Source organism: Podarcis vaucheri (assembly GCF_965113315.1).
Source record: "Podarcis vaucheri genome assembly, chromosome: 13".
NCBI classification, from domain to species: Eukaryota; Metazoa; Chordata; class Lepidosauria; order Squamata; family Lacertidae; genus Podarcis; species Podarcis vaucheri.
Genome location: NC_138751.1, coordinates 50,639,668 through 50,662,736, shown reverse-complemented (window position 1 = coordinate 50,662,736; position 23,069 = coordinate 50,639,668). Strand labels below are relative to the sequence as shown.

Below are 23,069 nucleotides of genomic sequence, written 5' to 3'. Positions count from 1 at the left end.
TTCTAATGTATTTGTCCAGTCACAGTTACGTTTCCGTCCCTCGTGCCCCTACCTAGAGTTAACATTTTGAAAATTAAAAATTGATCTATTTATTGCTGTTGTACTATATTTGGTTGTGCGGGTCCTTCAGAGGGATCACGATATACCCATGTCACTGAGAGCTGATTGTCTAAAGGTAGCCCTCATCGAGATAGCAAAGCTGTGCTGGGGCCGTTCCGCTTCTGTCCTACAAGAAGGAGTGCCCGACTTAGAGGTAGAACTAGAAGAGGCACCCGGAAACTGCTATTTCTTTTTTTATATGTATATAAAATTTTTATTAGTTTTTCACAATTTTTATGAACACAAACATCACACAATACAAACAAACACACAAACAAACATGTATAATTTCAAGCCCTTTTGTCTTAAACCTTACTTCACCGACTTCCCCATACCTCCCCTTTCTGCATCCCAATTTCCAAATTTATTTCAGCAAATCCTAACCCTTGGTTTTATCAGATTTTCCCTGATTCTTTTCTTTTACAGCTGTGATTCCCTTTTTCTAAAACCTCAACATTTTAACATTCATTAATTTTACAATATTTCTTAAGATAAATTTTAAATTTCTTCCAGTCTTCATCCGCTGTCTCTTTCCCCTGGTCACGAATTCTGCTGGTCATTTCAGCCAGTCCCATGTATTCTATCACCTTCATCTGCCATTCTTCGGAAACTGCTATTTCTACTTATAGGGAAGAGCTGCCCTGAATGATGAACTAACTCTGAGGCTGGGGGGGGGGGTGGGCTTGGTAGGATTCAGGGAGCAAGGATAGCCTGTGGCATCAGCTGGCAGTTACTATGACCTAGGTGGTACCCTTGCACCCAGGGCTGGACCACACAGGAGGCAGAGTGAAACATTCCACCCCATGTGATGGAATCATATGTGGCAGCATCCCTGCAGGCGGGAGGCGGGAGGTTTTATGACTGACAGGTCTTGCTTCCAAGCAGAGAAGGCAGTACAGTGGAGCTTAATTCATTCTGGAGGTCTGTTCTTTACCTGAAACTGTTCTTAACCTGAAGCACCACTTTAGCTAATGGGGCCTCCTGCTGCTGCTGTGCCGTTGCTACATGATTTCTGTTCTCATCCTGAAGCAAAGTTCTTAACCCGAGGTACTATTTCTGGGTTAGCGGAGTCTGTAACCTGAAGTATCTGTAAACTGAAGCATCTGTAACCCGAAGTACCAATGTACCAGGACCCCCCCTTTTACTTCCAATTACAATGCTTTTTTGGGATGCGGGTGGCGCTGGGACGTGGGTGGTGCTGTGGTGTAAACCGCTGAGCCTTGGACTTGCCAATTGGAAGGTTGGCGGTTTGAATCCCCGCGACGATGTGAGCTCCCATTGCTTGGTCCCTGCTCCTGCCAACCTAGCAGTTCGAAAGCACGTCAAAGTTCAAGTAGATAAATAGATACCACTCTGGCAGGAAGGTAAATGGCATTTTCATGTGCTGCTCTTGTTTGGCCAGAAGCAGCTTAGTCATGCTGGCCGGAAAAACTGTCTGCGGACAAATGCCGGCTCCGTCGGCCAATAAAGCGAGATGAGCGCCCCAACCCCAGAGTCGTTCACGACTGGACTTAACTGTCAGGCATCCTTTATCTTTATCTTTACAACACTTTTAGGAATGGTGTAGAAAGAGCTTATCAACTAGAGTCAAAGGAGAAGGTGTGTGTGAATGCTGATGTTAGGGTAGCTTTCATAAAAATGGTGGAAACTATTATTAAAGCATCAAAATAATGTGCTTCTATTTTCTCTTTTTCAAGTCTTAGACTAGAACCAAACGGGGAGAGCTTCAAGATCATTTTCATACCTCTTTAAAGGTACCTCAGGTTTTTTACTGTTGTTGGGGGGGAGGCACTTAAAGGAATATAGAAATATCTGAGAGGAAAATTGAGTGTACAAATAATTCAGTGACTGGACTGATGCTCTCTGGGTTTAGGTTTTGTTTTGCTTTTGCTTTTTGTGACGAGGATCTCTTTCCACATTGATCTGTGATAGTTTCAATAAAATGGCATTACAATCCATATTTTATCACTCAATAATATTTGAATTCACATTTTTAACTCAATATATGAGTTTCTAAATGCATCTTATCCTAACACGAACATTTATAATGCATTTTGGTGTATTTTTTTTGAGCCAGAGCTCCATTGCAAAATTCAGAAAAGTATAAAAACTGCCAGTTACTTTTCAGTCTATGTGATAGTTTGGGGAGGTGTGAATAACGCCAGTTCATTTTAAAATGTGGACCATACTAAATTCTCCCTATCTGTCTGTACCATGGCAATTGAGCCATTACACCATAGCATAGCAAAGCAGGAAGGATCAGCCTGAATGTGAGTCTCAATGCACATTAAAATATGTATTCTGGTGAGCATTCTGGTGTGGTTGAAGCTGCATGCGCAATGTAGACTGAGGGCCATTTGTCTTTGTTGGCCTCACATCATCATATGCCCAAATTAGTTGGCTCCATTTCTCAATCATGTCCTTGTGTTCAGTGCATGATTCTGATTGTCTGCTAACAGGCCTGAAAAGCTTTGTAGAGGAAAAATGAAAGGTATGGATTTTGTGTGTGCTTCTCACCCCCTTTCAAGCACACTTATTGCTTCAGTATTATTGTTTGTGGGTTGGACATTTGGCACAGCACTATTCCAGACTATCATTCTCTGGAGCTGGAATTAACATATGGCATAAATACTAAGCTCCCTTTTCATGAACATCACTCCCACTCGCCAATGTGTGAGACTCATTAACATGATCTGTAGGCCTCTGTACTTTTCCATTTGCTTCTGCTTCAGAATTTTGTAACAGATTGCATCAGTAACAGGGGAGAATAATATTGTGGTGCTTCTATGGAGTAGATTCCAAGTATTATGCAAGAGAAAAATGTATGTGCACTCGAGTGTTAAAAATTAATGACTTTTCAGGAAAAAAAAGATGTACCGAGAATTACATTAACTTGGGGGGGGGGGAGGGACAAGTTTTATTTCTTACAAAGGCCAGAAACATTATGCAGGTTCATGTGTTGCCATTTTCCTATGTATTCATCTTTGTGTTGGAAAACACATTGTTCCTTTTGAAGTGTGACATGAGCATTTTCTGCCTTCATGAATACACTAACTAGGCAATTACTGGGCACTGGAGATGCGCACCCTTCCCCTTCGTTAGAATTTCACTAGTCTTAAAATACTTCAGATTATTTTTTCCCCTGAGAATGAACCACAAGCCCATCCTCAATAAATTCTACTGTTCCAGTCAAAGGCCATGACAAAGAATACGCTCTACTATATCAATAGAATACTATAAAAGTTAAAATCTCCCAACTTACAACATAGCAGAAATGGAATGCAGGAATGCAAAAGGACACAACTTTAGTTCAAATTAACCCAATGTATTTCCTTAGCAGTTGGTGCCTCAAAATGTCCCAGATCATCCACATGCAAATGACTCGGTAAACTCACTTCAGATTTTGCTTTACATAAAATTTCATTGGCAGTGCTACTGCTGAACACATCAGCTTCATCATGTGGAAGGTCTAGAAGAGGGATGTCCAACTTCCAAAAGACTGTGACCGGGGCTGGATTTAGGTTTGATGAGGCTCTGAGCTACTGAAGGTACTGGGGCCCTTTATATGTCCAGCTTGTCAGCATCGCCCTAGAGCCAGTGCACCAACTGGACTCTTGCACCTCAACCCCGACTGGGCTAGGCGAGCTGGGTAGCACCGCCAGAGACCTCCTTTCTCACAGGAACAGGTCACAGTGCTGTGGACTCACAGCTCAGAGCTGAGAGCACCGGATTCACTGTCTCAATAATACAGTCGTTGCGCAGCAGAGTTTTGCAGAGTCTTGCAGAGTATAAACCACTCGGAGAGCAGCTCTGTAGAATATCTTCCTTTTATTCTGTAACTACAACTATGATACAAAACTATATACAGAGCTGAATATTCTAAGCATAAATCAATGCTACATTGAGTGTCTGCAGCTGCTCTTAGCAGCAATCTTATCTCTAGGATCTCCAACACTCTCACTTTCTCCGATACACTGACTGACTGAGTCTCTCTCTCTCACACACACAGATGTTGCTGGGCAGAATAAGTAGATAGGCAGGACACGCCTCCTACTCTCTAGAGAGTCAGCAGAGACCATCAGGAGATGATGAGGAGATTCTTGGGTATGGGAGGGGTGAAATCTCCTCACAGCTGTCCTTTGTCAACAACAAATTGTCACTGTTTTTTGGACCTAATAGGTATCTAAAGCCATTTGCACATACAGAATGTAGGCACTCTATATAGAGAAATGAGCAAACCAGTGATATTTTAGGGAACAGGCTAGCAGGTGGGGCCCATTATTTACACCATAGGAGCCTACACAACACAAAACACTGTTGCTGTATGTTGGTTTTATTTTATTTGTTTTTATCTTATATTTTGAAAATGTGCATCCAGTTTTTTCCTCTTTAAATTTTTTGGGGCCCCTAAACTATAGCTTGCTTACCTTATACATAAATCCAGCACTGACTGCAATCTACTCCCACTAAAAAAAATCTGGCAGTGATCTACCCACTGTATTTTTATTTCCCTTGGGTGATCGATCAGGATCATGCAATTGACCAGGATTGACCAGGGATGCCCCGTGATTGACCGGTAGATCGCGATCAACCTGTTGGACATCCCTGGTCTAAAATGATTCCTGCCACTCCACAGAGGAGGAAGAGATGCTTCCTGGTGGTAAGTGATTCCCTATGAGGGGGACAGAGGCAGCAGTGTGCAAAAGTAACACGACGCCCCAGGAGGTGTGCTTTCTTCCAGGTGCAAAGATTCATGAGGTTTCCAGGTCTTATAAAGCCCACCGACTACAACCCCTTGCGTTCACAGCAGTACTGGGTGATGTTCCTGCACATTGTGAGCTGCTGGCTGTGCCCTGTCTCCTGATTGCTTTCTGTGGGGTCTTGTTCACCTTGGCCCTCCTTTTTCTTCCTCTTGGCTGTGCCTTTCCTGCAGCGGAACATCATAACATAACATTAGCATCACATTAGCAACGTCCCCCTCCCCAAAGAGGCTCACAAGCTGGTGTCTCTGGCCCTAACTGTTCCCCTATGAAGAATTTCACTGCACACACCTATGTGTAAGGTTTCCCCATATAGCTGCACTCTAGACCAGGCTTCCTCAACCTCGGCCCTCCAGATGTTTTAAGACTACAATTCCCATCATCCCTGACCACTGGTGCTGCTAGCTAGGGATCATGGGAGTTGTAGGCCAAAAACATCTGGAGGGCTGAGGTTGAGGAAGCCTGCTCTAGATGTTATTCCACCATTTCTCAGTGTCTGTTTCCTGACAATTCAGTTTCCTAAAAATATTGGGGCATAATGTCTGCCCAACGGCACTCCCACCACAAATGAAAATGCGTTCCTCTATTTCCACATCCTCTCCAACTACTGGAGACAGGTGTATAATGCCACCTGTAATTTATTTTTAATGCAAGTTCCCTTGTTCTGGCTGATATTGATTTAAATATCTTTCCCCTCCAGACCCTTTCCCATTTATCCTCCACAATATCTTCTTGCAATCTGTTTCCCATATAAGCTTCAAGCTATTTAGCTTTCCAAATTCCATCTTTACTAAGGCTCTCTATACACTGCCAACACAAATCATTTCCCTCAATATACACAATCGTTGATAAAAGTCTGCACCCATTCATCCTAGTACATTCAATGCAGAAGAAACAATTACAACCCCTCCCTTGTCCCCTTGCCTTACTCCCATGCCCAACTAAAAACAAACAAACAGGAAAACCAAGGAACCCACTCTTACCCTCTCCTTCCATGTCCCATAAAGAGACCTCAGTGTAGCTAAAGCACCTGCGAAGAAAGCGCTGCGACCCCCCTACTGGGGACAAACAAAAAAACCCAAGCAGCAAATGTTGAAATGAACATTATGAGTAGTAGCAAAGACTACCCCTCCCTTGCAGGCTGTACACAGTGAACCATCAGTGAATTGATCTTTTAATTTATCAGAGACATCATACACAGTCCCTACGAGGGAAAAAGGGAGGCAGACTATGTTTAGGGCACCTTTTCTAGCACCTCCCCTTTTTGGGTGAGCAGAGTGGATCCTAAAAAGGGCTGCTCAGTCATGGATACAGCTGCTGAGCTGCTCAACTGCCTCATTCCTTAAGTCAGAACGACCGAATTTGTACCCACTGCCCATGTGCTGGTTCATGACTAGGAGCTTGCAGATTTCACAATCCTGCCCCTGTTACCATTTGTCGATCGCCATGGGACTTTTGGGGGTTGGGTTTGGGATGGTTTTTGGGAAGGTGCCTGTGCGTGAATTTGTTTTGTGTGTGTAGATCAGTGCACTCTGAACAATGCACAGACTTCGCAGTAGGGCTCTGTTCCAATGGCATGAGTAATCAGGACGACCAGTAGATTCTTATCTGCTGCAGCCTTCTTCTTCTTCTTCTTCTTCTTCTTCTTCTTCTTCTTCTTCTTCTTCTTCTTCTTCTTCTTTATACCCCACCCTCCCCAGCCAAGACCGGGCTCAGGGTGGCTGACACCAGGTATAAAAACAATTGATTGAAATACAACTTAAAAGCAAGATTAAAATACAACATTAAAACATTAAAATGCAGCCTCATTTCAGTAGGAACTCAAATCCAAAACTTTTTGGGGACTGAAAACGTCAAGTCTTCACCAAGGCCAACTATCCAGACTGGTCCTACATGGGCCAGAAAAAAAGCCAGGGAAGTCCCCAAATAGGAGTTCCATCACAGAAAGAGAAAGGAAAAAGGAAAGAGAGGGAGGGGGAGGGGAGGGGATCAAGTTGATTCCAAGTCAAAGGCCAGGTGGAACAACTCTGTCTTACAGGCCCTGTGGAAAGAAATCAGATCCTGCAGGGCCCTGGTCTCATGAGACAGAGCGTTCCACCAGGACGCCAGTGTTGAAAAGGCCGTGGCTCTAGTTGAGGCTAATCTGACTTCCTTAGGGCCCGGGACCTCTAGGGTGTTACTATTTATGGACCTTCACAGCCGTTGTAACATACCGCTTATTATCATCCACCTGTTCTGCCGTTGAGGACTTCTTGGATCATTCTTTGTCTAGCTCCTTCCCCTTGACCTTACCGCCTTGGGTGACTCTGCTGGGAGTACAAGATTCCCAACAGCTTTGCTCACAAGGGTCATAGGAACGTGCAAGCCCACTCACCACGACAAGGTGGTGATCCAGCGAGTGAGAGTCCCTTTGAGGAGGGGAGAAGGCGGCAGCAGGGAAATCAGAGACCCAGACCACATTTCCAAAGGTGGGTTCCATTATAAATCAAAACAAGTTGCCTCCCCTCCAACCCTGAAGTAGAAAGATTAGCCTAACCAACTGCAAAGTGGAAGAGAAGGTAACTTCAGAACACTCAGGAGCAAGTTTTATGTCTTAGACAGTGAATGAAGGTTATGAGAAGTGTGAAGTCTTTGTTCTGGACCTTTCTGGCCCTGGCATTGCTTCTTAAAGAGACACTTTTGATTTACAGGAGTCTGAGGATTGGTCTGAGGATTGATGTATATTGATATATACAACTGAATTTCTTACTGTAGACAGCTTGATAATAACAATAAGTGAGGGAAATTAAATCTTCAAATATGCAACCCAAGCCTGTTATTCTAGATCACATAATCTGGAATGAAAATAGGATATATCACCGCGTAGATTTTTTCTTCCCTAGGTTTTCAACATAATTCTTTCTGTGCAACTCAGCACTTGTGAATCACATTTAATTTCTCTGAAGGACTACAGCAGAGACTCTTCAACATAAAATTATAAACTAATTGACATTAAGTACTTACGAGTAATTGAAATCTAAATGGGATCCATGGGACCTTCTAAATTTGAGGCCAATCACATTCTTTTTCCCCTCAGAGAGGTTGTCACAAGAAGAAGAAAAAAGAGGCCCATTTATACAATCAGCAAGATCAAGTGGTAAAAGTTAAACTGGGCTTCTTCAGGCCTTCAAGTCTGGGAGGGGTATTTCACATTTTAATCCCCCCTACAAATGACCCCACCTCCTCTCGCCAAGATTAACTCCATTTTAGGTCACTTCATGTGTTATTCCTTTAAAATGGGATATGTTGTGCCATGTGTCAGGAGCTCATCCTACACTCGAGTAGGACCCTGGCAGAGACACATGCCCGACTGGCATGTTCTCTCCCTCCTGGTCAATCGTTCAGGAGCTTCATAAGCTTTCTTCAGCCTGAACAGCACAGCGACCAATGCCAGCCAACACCGGCACACTTAGGGATCCACAGAGTTTGCGCATCATGCGTAACAGACCTCAGCAACTCAGCATTTTGGCTAATCTACTTTATTTACATATAAACACACACGGAGCACTGCAACATGGCTCCCTCTCTCTCTAGCATCAGTCAGCAAAGAGAAAAAGAACAAAGGACAATAGGCCCACTTCACGGAACACAGTAACACAAACATCCTGTCTCCGTCACTTCCCACTGCGTGGAGTCAAAACATATACCGTCATGTGATAGACAACAATCCTATGACTGCAATCATGGAGCAGGAATTCTAACAGTGTCCATGCGTGTGGTGAAATCTGCCTCTGTTACACAAAGTCTCATGCTACCCATTTTCACCACCACACCACCCTGAATGGTTCTTCGTATTATATTCTTTGTGTTCTATTCACAGTGAGGATGGCTGCAGAACATCAAATAAGATTGAAGTGCAGAGAGTTCCTGCTGTTTCTAACTGAGTAGTGTGGAACTTTTAATTTTTTGTGCATTTCAAACCTTTGGGGGGGGGAATAGTCCTTTTGTAAATTCCAGTGCCAATTCAGGATGCAATTCCCATATTGCAGTTTGGAGGAAGCTTGTGGCTGAGAGGGAATTAGTTGCTACAGCTCTGCAATGTGGTTTGGTGTTAATATGCATCCAAGTTGGGATTGGACTGAGACTAGGAGTGGTTTACCACAACCCTTCAGTGTGGACCAGTGCTCTTATATACATAATGTGGAATTTGGAAGGCAGGCTGAGGCTAAGAGATCAGCACACCACAACCTTGCTATTTAGTCCAGTGTTAATATTTCAAGTTGGATGGTGGTGGCTGAGGCTGGTTTGCATAAACACTCCCAAATTCTCAACACTGAGTCCTAAATATTTTATTCTTTTAACAATGCCTGAAGACTGAGAATGGGAGAGTGTGTATCTATATAATTCTGGGAGTCAGTTAAGGCATGGAATATCTTGAAGAGCATTCTATTTTAAGCTGCAGGGACAGAGTGTATCAACAGAAAGGGAGGGGAAAGCCACTGAGCGATAAAAGCTATCCATAGCAACTTATTTTAATTAAATAAAAGCAATATTGTACATTTTGAAATGCTCCGTGCTTCTAATGGAGTGGAGAAGCATGCTCATTTCCTGTATTAAAATCTCAAAAATCCCCTCCATCCCATTCCTGCTTGAAAATTGCCCTCTTTGACAATTGGAGACCATTGAAACTAATAACTGAGTGCAATAGTAAATCATAATGGAAGCTGGTTCCTAATGTGTACATAATGCCAGATGCACCGTTGTTGAGCAACCATTCTTCCACTGTAACCTTTGTTTTCAGAAATTACTTTCCTAAATTTCCTGAGAGCTCCTCCCTCTCACTGGTGTGCACAATTCATGCAGCAATGTTCAATCAGGCATCCAGTGGTGACAGACATTGTCCTTTGTGTTGCAATGGAAAAGAGCAAGTGTTTAGTAACTACATTTAGTAGCAACAAGGAAGCATTCCTCATTTTGCCGCTCCCTCAAAATTACCGAGCAAGTCAACTCCTCCTTGACATGAGCCAACAGTGTGATGCGGCAGCTAAAAAAGCCAATGCAATTCTGGGCTGCATCAATAGGAGTATAGCATCTAGATCAAGGGAATTAATAGTGCCACTGTATTCTGCTCTGGTCAGACCTCACCTGGAGTACTGTGTCCGGTTCTGGGCACCACAATTCAAGAAGGACACTGACAAACTGGAATGTGTCCAGAGGAGGGCAACCAAAATGGTCAAAGGCCTGGAAACAATGCCTTATGAGGAACGGCTAAGGGAGCTGGGCATGTTTAGCCTGGAGAAGAGGAGGTTAAGGGGTGATATGATAGCCATGTTCAAATATATAAAAGGATGTCACATAGAGGAGGGAGAAAGGTTGTTTTCTGCTGCTCCAGAGAAGCGGACACGGAGCAATGGATCCAAACTACAAGAAAGAAGATTCCACCTAAACATTAGGAAGAACTTCCTGACAGTAAGAGCTGTCTGACAGTGGAATTTGCTGCCAAGGAGTGTGGTGGAGTCTCCTACTTTGGAGGTCTTTAAGCAGAGGTTTGACAACCACATGTCAGGAGTGCTCTGATGGTGTTTCTTGCTTGGCAGGGGGTTGGACTCGATGGCCCTTGTGGTGTCTTCCAATTCTATGTTTCTATGATTCTATGATTCTATGATTCTTCCTCTTCCTCCTCCTCCTCCTCCTCCTCCTCCTCCTCCTCCTCCGCCTCCTCCTCCTCAGGGTATCTTTCAAAATGTAGAAATGTAATGTATGAATGGGGTCAACTCTTTTCAGCCCTCTACCTGTACCTCTGTACAGTCGGGTAGTTTCTCTGCATGCTCACACAACCCTATCTCTATCTTCCATCTAAGAAAGCAAGTGACATTAATAAGAGTTTAAGAGCACATTCCAGGCAGACAAAAAACACTCAGAGCATAAGAGGCATGGCTTGTTGGAGTAACTGGACATGGGAAGTGGTTAATTTCCTTTATGAGCCTAAACCACCCATGGAAGAGCTAATCGCAGGTACAAGTTCAGCTAAACCAGTTCCTATGGTAAAGTAGCCCAGTGCCCCAACGATATATGTGATTAATGTATGCCAGCTCAATTAGTTAGTGAGTCCTCAGTCTGTTGGTGTTCGTTGTCAAGTGTTACATCCTAAATTTCCAAAATTTAAAGCAGTGGAGATACAGAGGCATATAGATGAATGTACAAAGTATCTGCAAAACTCTACAATCTGTATATACTGTATCTATGCCCAGAACGGCTTGAAGGAGCCTTATTTTCTGCAGCAATAAACTATCTGAACCTATCACTGTTTCCATGTGCTTGACTAGTACTCGGAACAACTTCCGCTGTTTGGGTATCTCACCTAGGATTCCCAACACGGCTTGCAGAGAGGGTGTGTGGCCAGGGGAGAGAGGGCCACATAGAGACTCCTGGAGGGCCACATTTGGGCCCTGGGCCTGCAGTAAAGATTCAGGATTGGTTGCAGTTCTTTCTTGAGTCTCTAAAAGTCAAGTAATAAACCTGGGTTTGCTGCCACATAATATGGGAAATAGCTTTGAGAAGTGACTTGAATTCTCTGGTTTAAATCTAAAGCCCAGTCATTCCACCATACTGATACATTTCGTAAAATATTTATTGCCACCCTGAAACTGTTCAGACATTGGTCTCCCTCCTTATATATAAATTTTCATTTGGATTCAAAATGCGGAGGCAAGGATTGAAATACCCCAAAGTCATATCTGAAGGAGGAAGAGGGGGGAGGGAAGCACAGGAAAACTGGAAGGTAATATTATCATACAAATCAGACTGCGTTTACCCGAGAGCTTCAGAAAATATCTCAGGGGAAAGCAAGGTAAAAAAGCGGTTTGCATTGTTTCATTACTGTAAACTTTCAGAAAAATAAATATGATTTAAGATATTTCTAGCATCGAGAAAGGCTGTTCTGTTTCTCAGCAGGGGTTCTGAATGTTGGGTTTGGGTTTGCTTGTTTTTCAGTGGCTCAGAGGGAAGATAATTAGAATGAAAGAGCTGGAACTTCAGAAAAAAACTGAACAGCAGTTGTCAAACTTTTGAAGCTGCCATCACACACAGACAGTTAGAGAAAGAAAATTGTCAGCTAAGATTCCATGAGGTTTAAAAAGAAAAATTCTCCCAGGCAAGACTAAGAGAGAGGGGTTGGGGAGGGAGGGAGGGAGGGAGGGAGGGAAGGGGGGAGAGAGAGAGAGAGAGAGAGAGAGAGAGAGAGAGAGAGAGAGAGACTTTCCTGTCAGGATCCAGGCTGTGTCCAGATGAGGGCACTATCTTGCTAACAAGTCATTCAGATCTCATTTTTCTCTATGTGCACAATTGGCATAAGAAGATCTTCACATTCTCACTTTTCACCCACCACATTCATTGCTATTCTGCTGCTTGTTGTCGAAAACACTGGGTGGAACTTGGCTGAAAATGTCCAAGGTAAGTTTATTCTTTGTCACTCCCCTCAAATACTCGCCCTTCCTCTCCTGGTTATCCTATGCATATTTAGTTAGAAATAACTCCTGCCATTGCCACTTGGACTTGCTTCATAGGGAGGATGCCTAGGATTGTAGCCCTATGGCACATTCCTATGCATGTCTAACTGTGTTCCACTAGGTTGAATGGGACTTACTCCCAGTTGAGTGAGAATAGAACAGCAGCCTTAGTTAGGTAAAAAGGAAGAATTTCATTTTACTTCTCCTGCCACACCAGCAGTTAATCCACCCATCGCTTACTCCCAAGTAAGCACACATAAGATTACAGTCTGAAAACATTCTTCTGATGACTCACTTACCTGTTTTATTTTATCAGATAAAGGATGGAATACCAAATCGCTTCATGGATTTCATTTGGGGAAGATTGCTCTTAAACACAGGTATTAAAAATGCACAGGCTCTGCCTCATACAACTAGAGGAAATAGTTGTTGGCTTCAAAAGTATGGAGCAGCAACCTTCAAGCTTAACGTGAGTCAACAGTGTGATGTAGCAGCAGCAAAAAAAAGGCCAATGCTATTCTAGGCTGCATCAACAGAAGTATAGTGTCCAGATCAAGGGAAGTAATAGTCCCACTCTATTCTGCCTTGGTCAGATCACGCCTGGAATATTGTGTCCAGTTCTGGGTACCACAATTTAGGAAGGATGTTGACAAGCTGGAACGTGTGCAGAGGAGGGCAACTAAGATGATCAAGGGTCCAGAAACCAAGCCTTATGAAGAACGGTTGAAGGAGCTGGGTGTGTTTAACCTGGAAAAGAGGAGACTGAGAGGAGATATGATAGCCATCTTCACATCTCTCAAGGGTTGTGACATGGAGCATGCTTGTTTCTTCCTGGAGGGTAGGACTCAAACCAATGTTTTAGAGTTACAAGAAAAGTGATTCCGACTGGACATCAGGGAAAATCTTCTGGCAGTAGGAGCTGTTTGACAGTGGAACAGTCTCACTCGGGAGGTTGTGGGATCTCCTTCCTTGGGGGTTTTTAAGCAGAGGTTGGATGGCCACCTGTAATGGATGTTTTTGAGTTCCTGCATTGCAGGGGGTTGGACTAGATGAATCTTGGGATCAATTCCAAATCTACAATTCTATGACTCTATGAGTGAATAGCGGTTGCTCATCCTTCCCTTCTGGCTCCTCTCTGCAGCTCACAGTTTATTTGAGGTAAAGTGATGTCACTTGATTCAGTTCCCTTTTTCCTGCCATCTGGCTTGAAATCACATTGGTGATCCTTTGTATGGATTATGTTATGATGATGATTTATTCAGTTTAAATACCACCCTTTATCAAAAGATCTCAGGGTGGCATACAGAATCAACAGCATGTTTTACAGGGCATAACGATACAAACATAAAACACAGCATAGTAATTGACAGCATCATAATAAAAGCAATTCTAATAAGACACACACCTTCCACCTTTAACCTTTAATGGTGGAAGGAACCAACTGGGGAAGCACCAACAGAAGAAGACTCAGAGCCCAGGGAGTGGTGGTGGGACAATAATGAGTGGTCAGAGGGAGAAGAGGGAGCAGACCGAGAGGAGGAGATGTCAGAAGCTGAAGAGGCACCAGGGCTTAGTGAACTGGGAGAGGCTGTGGCAGAGAGAAGTCCGGAATCAGAGGTAGAAGTTGGAACAGGAGAGCAGGATGAGGGAGACCAAGAAGCAGAGATGAGTCAGGGTGGTGAAGAATCTTGGGTGTCTCCCTTATCCTGCTCTCCTGCTTCAGCTTCAGCTCCCTCAACTGTTCTTCATGTGGCTTGGTTTCCAGACCAAGCAGTTCAGAAGCAGTCCCCCAGCACCACCTTCTGAGATCAGACCAGCAGGGAGGACTAAAACCAGTTCCATCCCAGCAAGGTGTCCCAGAATGGTACTCTGTTGTTAACAAGAGCTGTTAACAAGGATGCAGATTCCCAACCTAGCTCCTAGTTGAAGTTACCAGCTGCAGCAGCTAAATCCAAATCGAAAACCAGATTGAAAGGAATCTAGATAATTATTTTCTTGGTTTTCTTAATGTGGGGTTCATGAAGCAATATAATAGATGTCTTCAGTCTTGCAAGAGTCTTCCAGACATAGTAAAGCTGGTTTCCTTTTCCCCACCCATTTTTCAGTCTTGGGACAGATATCATTTGGTGACAGAACAGGCAGTGATGATAAGGATGACTTTTTAACACCCACTTGAATCACACACTGAAAGCTTGTCATAAGACTCCCGCATGAATCTAGCTAAGTATAAAAAGTGCCTCTTCAGTGGCTCGTTGAAACAGATGGAATTACGCCTACTACTGCATGATTAAATTATTATGCATAATGATGCTAATGATATTATGCCCCATCTCCAAGCAATCTAAGTCAGCCCAGAATGTTATTCCTTTTCTACATCTCTAAAAGAGGTGCCGCCATACGAATCCAACTGTATGAAGAAAAGCTATATATATATATATATATATATATATATATATATATATATATATTCATTCATTTATCTACCCACTCAGGCCATTGACATGCTGCTTTTTAACCAAGTAGTCCACACAATAACCAACAATAACTGAGAGCAGAACAATGAAAATATTAAAATACAGGGTGAGTCCTTTAAAAGAGGCCCCGTGGATACAGAGTACACGTGTTCCATGGGGCGTCTTTTACAAGACTCACCCTGCATGATTTGTTGTTTAGTCATTTAGTCGTGTCCGACTCTTCGTGACCCCATGGACCAGAACCCCAGGCACTGCCTCCTGTCTTCTACTGCCTCCCGCAGTTTGGTCAAACTCATGCTGGTAGCTTCAAGAACACTATCTAACCATCTCATCCTCTGTCGTCCCCTTCTCCTTGTGCCCTCCATCTTTCCCAACATCAGGGTCTTTTCCAGGGAGTCTTCTCTTCTCATGAGGTGGCCAAAGTATTGGAGCCTCAGCTTCAGGATCTGTCCTTCCAGTGAGCACTCAGGGCTGATTTCCTTCAGAATGGATAGGTTTAATCTTCTTGCAGTCCATGGGACTCTCAAGAGTCTCCTCCAGCACCGTAATTCAAAAGCATCAATTCTTCGGCAATCAGCCTTCTTTATGGTCCAGCTCTCACTTCCATACATCACTACTGGGAAAACCATGGCTTTAACTATATGGACCTTTGTTGGCATTATGAATTAGAACACTTAAATCAACAATATTGCACAAAGGGAAAAAGAGAGCAGTGAAGCAGGATCATAAAGGAAGAGCACAGAACTAGCAGAAAAAAACTCAGGAAGGTCTAGTGACTTTTACCTTTTTAGAAAATAACAACTGTTCTTCTCAAAAGGTCAATAGCATGGATCTGATAAGCTGCTTTGTTCAGGGAATTCCAGAAAATAGGGTCATCACCACAAAGGCACACTTTCTAGATTACCTTGCCTCCATGTCTCCATATACATACATGATCCCAGGGAACAAGACATACCGTGAGAAACTAATGCATGGTTTCATTCTGTACTTCAGATCCTAACCAGGGATACAGCAAAAAAGCATGTGTGGTGGTGATGAAGATTTGTGTTGTGTCTGCAATGCCCTAGGCATCTGCTGAATCTTTCCTACAGCAACGTTCCAAAATTTAAGATACATTTGGAAGGTTCAGCTGAGATGTTGGATTTTCAAGAGAAGAAGAGAAGTTAAAGTTTCAATATGGTGAATATTCCTCCTGTGTGTGTGTGTGTGTGTGTGTTTTGTTATATTTTCCAGATCTGATCCTGGCAACCATCTTTCTATAAAGATTCTCCTCCCTCTGCTTTTCTCCATGTATCATCCATAACAAGACCAAGCCTATACAACTGGTTACACTCTGAGACCACAGTGCGGTTCACCATTCATATAGGTAGTCTGTAACCCATAAGTTTTTTAGGACCCCAAATAGGCAACAAAAGCAGATTTACAGTTCAGCCCAAACCATGTCTATTAGAAATTTAGCCCTGTTGAATTCAATGGATCTTGCTCCCAGGTCAGTGGAATTAGGCCTGTAGCCTTATTTAACCTCTGGTGGCTGCATTTAACCTGATTGTTGTTGCCATCCATCTGTCTTGGGAGACCTTTGGGTATGAAGTCAAACTGTTCAAAGGTTACGGTGCCTGCTGTGGCTGTACAGACTGATATGTTCTCACCTCAACTCTCTTTGGCATATTTCTCTCTCTGCTGTTCTCTTATGCCTTCAAGGAGCAACGGACATCTGTTCTACCTGGCACTCCAAGTCAAAAATGTGAAAGGTCCTCATCCAATGGATGTTGTTTTCAGATAATACAGCCTTGACCACACACTTCGAGGAAGCTCTGCAGAGACTCATCAACTGTCTTGCCCAATCCTCCAGGGAGTTTGGCCTTAACAACAGTCTGACAATGACCAGTATCCTGGGTCTGGATGTCACCAGCCCTCCATGCATCAGCATAGGTGAACACATGCATGAGTTGGTAGAGATTTTTGTCTACCTGGGTTCCACCATAACCAGCAACCTCTCCATCGATGCTGTGCTGGACAAACGTATTGGCAAGGTAGCTATGGCAATGGCTCGCCTTGCCAAAAGAGGATGGGAGTATGTGATGTTAACGTCCAATACCAAGATGAAGGTCTACCAGGCTTGCGTGTTGAGCATGTGGCTTTATGGAAGTGAGTCTGGGTGATTTAAAATTTATACAGGTCTGAGCTAGGCCCAATGAGGTTCATATGCCTGTGCTTTCTCTGTGATTCACCTAGCTTTTATTAGGCACCATTTGGGTGAACTTTTTTTCCTCGCACAGATTAATAGTTACTCAGGAAACAGTTACATTTGGATTGTGTGCCATAAAACTTTCAGATTTTTGCTAGCACAGGCATAATTGTTTAAATGTTCTTGGTGTGATAGCACAATAAGTACTTCCAACTAAAACCCCATTGGGCTGTGCCCTGATTTTGTGCAACTTCTGTTCATTTCAGTGGGGCTTAGGCACGACAACGATCCTCTGTATACTTCCCCTCCTCCAAATTCACAGGCCAATGCATTACGAAAATAATATACAAGTACCAATGAAGAAAACATTGGTTTCTTAAAGACATTTCTCTAAGCAAGGATATTCAAGCTTTTTTATCTTCCCAACATTGGAATGTAAACACAATGTGAAATGAGATTATAAATTTCAGAACAGGTTATTACCATTAGGGTTGTATTGATCACTAGTTATAAAATTGCTATATTACACATTATAAAACTTTTTATATATATCCCAGGGAAATATTGCATTAAAACTCTAATAAATTGCAACAGTTTAATCACTTGGCAAATTATTTGACCCCTTCAGCTCCAATTATGCCCTTTCACGGTACTTGCATCATAAAAATTCAGATGGCTTATAGGGGGGTTGGTTTGGGAATAGAATAATTTATGCTACAGCCACTTTTATCTAATATTTCTATTTTTTCTTCCTTAGGTAAGTTCAATTTTTTTAATCTTTCATGATATCACTTACTGCTACAGCTCTCTGTTGCCAGTTGGTGAATTAATGTAAGTACTTCATTTTCAGATAGCATCGTATTTCATAACTCCCAACTTTATTATAGTTTTCTTGACTTAATTATAAATCATTTCAATACCCATTTAGAAAATATGAGCATCCCTGAGATTGCACTTCTGTTTCTAGTCTAGTTTTACAGCACTGCATTCATTAGTTTTAATTAAATATTTATCGAATTTTCCATGTGAAAGAAACAAATAAACACACACACAATAAACTGAGAGTGGTACATGAGTAGAGAATTGCCACATTACTCAAAGGTAGAAAGTGATCACATTAGCAACATGTGAAGCGTCAAGCAGAAACAGGACTTGCATGCAGATAAATTGCTGGGTCAAGAATCTTTAATATGCAACAGGGTACTATGCATAGAAGTAAACATTTCAGCCGTTAACAGCTGTGAGCATGATTCCAGTTCTAGATTGGAAGCTAAACCAGTGTTTCCCAACCGGTGTTCCGCGGCACACGAGTGTGCCGTGAGATGTTGCCTCGTGTGCCGCGAGATGCCTGGAGGGAGGCGGGCGAGTCGGGCGGCGAGAGGCGGGGCGGCGGCGGCGAGGAGAGGCCACGCCTCCTGCTGCTGCCTGGCGCTCCTCCTCGCAGCCGGCAGCGCTGCCTGGGCGCCTCTGCGCGACTCTGCCTCGCTGGGTTTGGTCTCCCAGCAGAGACGGGTCACACGCGCACCTCCCTCCCTCCCTCAGCCTGTGCGGAGGGAGAGCCAGAGAGAGGCATCGCTCCTGCGCGGCGGGAGAGGGAGCAGCCGGAGCGATGCCCCAAACGAAGGCATGGGACCGGAGGGGAACCTCTCCGAGGAGGATTGAGCGCAGCTGAGAGAAGCCTTTCGAGGAGCTGCCGTGTCCCCTGGAAACCCCCTTCCCAGCTCTGCCTGCCTGCCTGCCCAAAGCTTGGAGGTTCCCCGGCAAGGGGGAGGGAAAAAACTTTCACTTTTGTGCGTCCCTCCCGGCGTGACGCTGCGCGCTGACGTCACGGGGCGGGGCTTTAATGGTGGTGTGCCGCGAGATTTTTTTTCAGTAAACAGGTGTGCCGTTGCCCAAAAACGTTTGGGAAACACTGAGCTAAACATCCAGTACCCAGCACAGGTTGGATACAGATACGATACAGATGCGCATCTGAGAAAATAATAGCCGACAGCACTGCACAGTATTTGCCTTCCTAATAATATCATGGCAGTTGGGAAGGCAGATTTGTTGCCATACCTGGGTTCTTGAACCGATCACTTCCCTGAGAACGAAATCTACTGGTGAGTGTCAACAAGTCTGCAGCCAAAGCAGCATCTTTGAGGAACAAGGAGGAGGTATCAGCATGCTCAGCAAAACCCCAAGGTTTGCAGATGGGCAAAAGAGTTTAGCAACCTTGGAAAGGACCCAGTTGTCAGGGACTGGGCAGAGGAGAAATAGCGGAGACCGCCTATCCTGAAGGAGCATCTCCACCCCCATCATTCTGCCCAGACACTGAGGTCCAGCGCCAAGGGCCTTATGGCAGTTCCCTCTGTGAGAAGCGAAGCTACAGGGAACCAGACAGAGGGCCTTCTCGGTAGTGGCACCCACCCTGTGGAATGCCCTCCCATCAGATGTCAAAGACATAAACAACTATCAGACTTTTAGAAGACATTTGAAGGCAGCGAACCAGAGCAGCGCACTGAAACGCCGTTTACCTTCCCGCCAGAGCAGTACCTATTTATCTAATTGCACTTTGACGTGCTTTCGAACTGCTAGGTTGGCAGAAGCTGGGACCGAGCAGCGGGAGCGCACCCCGTCGGGGGGATTTGAACCACCGACCTTCTGATCAGCAAGTACTAGGCTCTGTGGTATAACCCACAGTGCCACCCGCATCCCTCCTTAGGGAAGCTTATAATATTTGATGAATCATTGTATTTTAATATTCTGCTGGAAGCTGCCCAGAGTGGCTGGGGAAACCCAGCCAGATGGGTGGGGTATAAACAAATAATAATAATAATAATAATAATAATAATAATAATAATAATAATAACAACAACAACAACAACAACCCAGCCTGAGCCATCCAGGGAAGAAGAAGACAGTTCAGAATCACAACAGGGGTTTAAGGCAGGTCATAGCTCAGAGGATGATGAGGGGGAAAGCTGGGAAATAATGGGAGAGGAGGAGGCAGAGCCAGAGCAGCTGGCTGACACATTATCACTAGAAAGCATTCCAGACCCCCCATCTCCCAGAACCCGGCAAGCCTTAAAAGTAGGAGAGCAAAGAGCTTAGAGACAGATAGCCTTAAGTGGCAACCGTAGAGGTGGTGGTGGTATTGGCGAATGAGGAAGTGGGAGAGAAGGGGGGTGGAGATTTACTCAGGACAACGCCATTATTCCAACAGGCTGCATTCCCAAGCCTCTCTCTGTAAATATTGAATAAGAAGCAGATGGTAAGGATGGAGACACCTCTAGTTGAGCACGTTGTAGAACACCATCATGCAGATATAGATCTACTCTACACAGTCTTATGGGTTAATCAGAAAAAAGTTGGGATGAGGAGAGATTATGTCAAATTACTGCACCAACAAGAAACCAGACTGATTTATCTGTTTAAACCTCTGCACCCCTGGGGTCTAAATACTGAATTAGATTTTAATTGTTTTGTTTAAGTTTTCTGTCCAGATGGCTACTGTTTGTATGTTCTTTGCCAGGCATAGGCAAGCTCCAGCCCTCCATATGTTTTGGAACTACAATTCCCACCATCCCTAGCTAACAGGAACAGTGGTCAGGGATGATGGGAACTGTAGTCTCAAAACATCTGGAGGGCTGGAGTTTGCCTATGCCTATTCTTTGCTATATTTCGGAGACTGTACCTTTACATTTCCTGTAATTCTATGTGATTCATTGCACCTGTTGAGAGCCTTTATTATTCCACTAGGATTTTGCCAACAGCACCAGCGTACTCCACTTTTTAGTGATAGCTGATCCATGAACTTTTGATGTACCTTTGAGGTCTGTTAATTTGGTATGTATTTATTATTGGTTGGTTAACATGCAGGCCTGTCATTTCTTTCACTGGACTGTATTTGAATGTAATGGTTTTCATTTCATATTATTGCTAGCTGATGAAGATCTATCATTGAAACAGTTCATTATCCTGGAAGAAGGGTACTGTCTGCTGCTGCTGTGCTCAGAGCACCCTATTGCGATGTTTGGAGCACCCATCATCTCACGTTTGTAGGATATTGACTGTGGAAAGGCATTCTGCCTCCATTTCAGTGATCTTTGACAGTGACTTACCACTCCTACCATTCCTGTTCATGGAACATTTATTCGATTCTTATTAGTTTGTGACTCCATGCACATATTATATGTCTTCTGTTTATGAATTTTGAAACAGTACAGTGTTATAAAAATATATTGTCAGTATATTATTAGCCGCCGTGTTGCTTGTTGTTGTTCAGAGTGTTCTGTTTTTCAACACAGGGGATTTTCTTTGGTGCATAACTTTGTACCAGTGGGTACTGAACATGCTTAATGGCAATGGAATGTGGGTGTCAGGCACTTTCAGAGGTGAGCATCTGGTGGAGGCAGGGGTGCTGTCACAAACTGGCAGGACAATGGGGAGGAGGAAGGGGAATCCAACAAGGGGTGTAGCCGCAACTGGGACCTACTGGGGTAAACTGGGGATGGGAAAGGAGAGGCTGGGGTGGCAGAAAGCACTCACAGGATGACAGAGGACAGCGAGGGGATGGGGATCAGTGCGAGGGACCAGAAGAGCAAGACCGCTCATCAGAGCCAGAGAGAGGCTCCCCGTCTCCACAAACTAGGCGGGCTCTGAGGCATAGGGAGCAGTGGGAGGTACGCTCTGGGAGACTGAGGCAAGCAAGGGCCCACAACGCAGGTGGGGCTTTCTGCAATCAACATGCAAGGTATAAAAGGGAAAGCAAAGTTGAGGTGCTGTGTCTGCTCAACTGCCCATGTTGATGGACCTTGGCTTGGATGCTCCAGAACCTCTACGGGATTGTGCTTCCTGGCTGTTGAACTTTGGGCTTGACATACTGCATATGAAGAAGAAGAGTTTGGATTTGATATCCCACTTTATCAGTACCCTAAGGAGTTGGGTGGTGCTATGGGTTAAACCACAGAGCCTAGGACTTGCCGATCAGAAGGTCAGCGGTTCGAATCCCCACGACGGGGTGAGTTCCCGTTGCTTGGTCCCTGCTCCTGCTAACCTAGCAGTTTGAAAGCATGAAGTGCAAGTAGATTAAGAGGTACTGCTCCGGCGGGAAGGTAAACAGCATTTCCGTGTGTTGCTCTGGTTCGCTAGAAGCGACTTAGTCATGCTGGCCACATTACCCAGAAGGTGTACGCTGGCTCCCTCGGCCAGTAAAGCGAGAAGAGCGCGGCAACCCCAGAGTTATCTGCAACTGGACCTAACAGTCAGGGGTCCCTTTACCTTTTAAGGAGTCTCAAAGCGGCCAACAATCTCCTTTCCCTTCCTCCCCCACAACAAACACTCTGTGAGATGAGTGAGGCTGAGAGACTTCAGAGAAGTGTGACTAGCCCAAGGTCACCCAGCAGCCGCATGTGGAGGAGCGGGGAAGCAAACCCTGTTCACCAGATTACAAGTCCACCGCTCTTAACCACTACACCATGCTGGCACTTGCCACTGGGTAGGCTGGGGGTTCAGGACACGTGTGACAAAGCTCTTTAACCTGACAAGAAGCTGTTGCTTTCCACCTGGCAAGGTTTTGGGAGAGCTTTTGGGAGGGCTCTTACATTGGCCCCAGGATTTGCACCTCTTCTTCCTATCAGGATTCAGCACAGGGGCTGCCAACAGGTTGTGCCATCAAAACTCATGAAAGAGATTGCAGCTGACGGGATTACTGGCCCCTTCCCACTGCCCAACAATGTTTTGTGTTTTCCCTGAGGATGGGTGATGTTCCTAGAGATTCCACTCTTTGTTCTGACACCAGTGTCAATGACAGTTTCTGTACGATGATAGATGATGAAGGCAGTGAGTCTAGAGATGAAAATGGATATTAAGCCAGAATATATTGCCATTTGACACAGATCTTTCAAAGAAGTACCGATGTTACAGATGAATACAGCTGGGACTTATCTTTATATATTATGTACAAGGCTAAGCCAAAATCCTTGTACTGGTTTTTTTTTTAATGAACATCTTTGACAGCACTCTGTCAAAAGGTTCAGTTATTTGATGGGTGTTGGGGGCAAAGTGAAGCAGGGAAGTC

At 44.2% G+C, this 23,069-nt stretch overlaps 1 long non-coding RNA gene across 1 annotated transcript; it reads left to right on the top strand.

The window, feature by feature from the left end:
* The first annotated feature begins 12,186 nt into the window (after positions 1-12,186).
* On the top strand, positions 12,187-21,464 carry LOC309516417. Its single transcript, XR_014212897.1, has 4 exons — positions 12,187-12,290; positions 15,814-15,999; positions 16,522-16,752; positions 20,934-21,464. It is a non-coding gene; the product is annotated as an uncharacterized lncRNA (long non-coding RNA).
* The last annotated feature ends 1,605 nt before the right edge of the window (positions 21,465-23,069 follow it).